The sequence below is a fragment of the Tenrec ecaudatus genome, chromosome 2, assembly GCF_050624435.1.
Source record: "Tenrec ecaudatus isolate mTenEca1 chromosome 2, mTenEca1.hap1, whole genome shotgun sequence".
Taxonomy (NCBI): Eukaryota; Metazoa; Chordata; class Mammalia; order Afrosoricida; family Tenrecidae; genus Tenrec; species Tenrec ecaudatus.
The window spans coordinates 118,870,345-118,872,925 of record NC_134531.1 but is presented as its reverse complement, the minus strand read 5'-3'; positions in this window follow the sequence as shown (position 1 = coordinate 118,872,925).

Below are 2,581 nucleotides of genomic sequence, written 5' to 3'. Positions count from 1 at the left end.
CTTCATCTGTAAAATGAGAGTAGTGATGGTATTTTTCTCAAAGCATTGTTATTTAAATAAAATAAATAAACATTTCAAAAGTGTCTTTAACTTTAAAAAAGTATAAAAGGCAGATTTTCAAAATTCTAATATACAAAAGGTAATAAGACAGTCATGCTCTGTACAGAGCAAGAGCTCATGCAGACAAATGCATTTTAGGGAAGAGAGAGAACAGCAGGGTAATTGGATCAATAATGGAGCAATGTGTGGTGACATTGTCCACATTCCAGCCTGGATAAAAGAAAGGGCGAAACCAAGCCATAGAGGAAACCAGCACAAGATGTCTGTGTCATCTGGGGCCCATTTAGGTCTGTCCCCAGCATAGCAGTATGTGCTGTCAAAGTCGGAGCAGGAAGGTGGGGGTTTGTTTGTTAATGTGTTGACTGGCGTTCCAAATGCTTGACTGTATAGTATCTATTGATTGATTCCAGGTGTGGTGTGTGGGTTCTGGTGACTCATTGGTTCACTTATGATTTTATTAGATTCCCTGTGTTAGAATCCCTGGCAGCTGAAATTAGCCCATACAACACCTGGAGGTGGCTTTCAGGTGAGACTGTTGATGAAGATGACAGTGAGAAGAACAGGCTCCACAGTCCCCGCAGACGGGATGAAGAGTAACTCTTCAGGTGGTTAGACGAAGACGAGCCAACGCAGGAGGGAACTGACCCTAAACAAAACCCAAAACACGGCCACTCAGTAGATTCCGACACACAGCGACCTCAGTGGACAGAGGAGAATGGTGCCTGGGGGCTTCTGAGTCTGTACATCTTGAAGGAGCAGTCGTGTTCTCCCTGGGATCTGCTGGTGGGTTCACACTGCTAATTTTCTAGCTAACAGCTCAACAAGTAACCCGGTATGCCACCAGCATTCCTGGAAAGCAGCTAGTGGTTTGAAAATTGCTGTGAACTAAAAGTTATTTGAGACGGTTTTTATAATATTAATGTTCTGTTGTTCTCTTCAGTTTAAAGTGTCCCCCTACCTCACCACCATCCACCCCCACACCACTTTTGTGATATGAGGGTAGTGTTTTATAAATGTTCACTCATTTAATCTTCACAGTAAGCCCCAGAGGTAGATACCGTTGTTGACCCCATTTTACAGATAAGGAAACTGAGGGACAGAGAAATTCAAGTTCTTGCCCAAGACAACAGAGACAGTAAGTGGTAGATCCTGACTACAAAACAATGAGTTGGACACACAAAAAAAAATCAGCTTCTTTTCTATGAAATTTAAGATAATACGTACACACCTACCTTGAATATATGACCCTCTCCACCCCATCCCAAAGTTATTAAATCAAAAGTACATCTTACAATCAACGACTCCTTAAAGTTCACAAATTATGGAAACCCTATTCATTATATATTGAATTTGGGGTAGAAATTTAATTTAAGTGGCAAATATTTATTTAGCTACAGAGGATCCAGAGATGAATCAGAGACAGGCATTCTCCTTAAGGAGGTCAACATGTCACAGGAAACACAGATCAATAAGTAGCTCATTACCATCACGGCCGTGAGTGCTTTGTAGACCTTCCCTTATTTGGAGTGTCCTTCTTACTACAAACGGTCGGGACAAACCAACACCTGTAAAGTTTATTATATTAAAGGTTCAAGGTGCATTCCATGGTTCATAATAACAAACAGGTGCTAGTTTACACAGCACATCAAAGCATTGTTACTTTTATTATTGTATTATTATATCAAAGATGTTTTAATGGACCCAGAAGTGTTTCTTTAATTCTTTTTATAATGCATTGCAAAGTTTCCTCTATGCTAAGGCAAACATTTGACTAACTGGCAGTTTATAGCAATTATATCTCACTGCTCTGACTTACGTATGAATTCTATTTAAAGCAGATTGAGGAATAGAACTCGTTCATAATTCAGGGAATGCCTGCCATTCTGTTTCTATTGTGTCAACAAGGCTTGCTAGTTGCCAAAGACAGCAGGACGGATTCTGCGTGCCAGGTTGAAGGCAGCTTCACGAAGGGTACATATCTCCAGAGCAAGGGGAGCTGTGTGGTTATGTGGAGGTCTAATCAGTAGTGATACTAAAATGTAACTAAAAAAGCACCTGAATTCTGCCCACCATTGAAGCCTTGAGATCCTAAGGGTATATTTGGAAAAAATGGCAAAGAAAGGCAGATCCTGTTTTATCACACTTTCTTCCTCAGACCCTGCTTGTCTAAACCAGGAGAAGCTAGACTGGATGCATGAAGACTGTTATCCTCCCAGAGCTCTCAGTACAAGCTGCTGCTTCTGCCTCGAGGTGACCATATGTGCTTCATCGACGAGGGCTGTGCTCCATAGGGTGCTCAGAGCAAATGGCCAAGTTGTGGCTGAGGCCCTTCTGATGGATGTCAAAGGACTGCCCATTCCAACAGCAGTTAAAGGCTTCAACCATCAGCGCCACACAAGGACTCCTTGCCTCAGCTGAAGCAGCAAATCAGAGGCCCTGCCATCCAGTTATTTCTTACTCACAGGGACCCTATCCACAGTTTCTCTGTTAGTCTGGGTAGACTAGAGAAACAAATCCACAG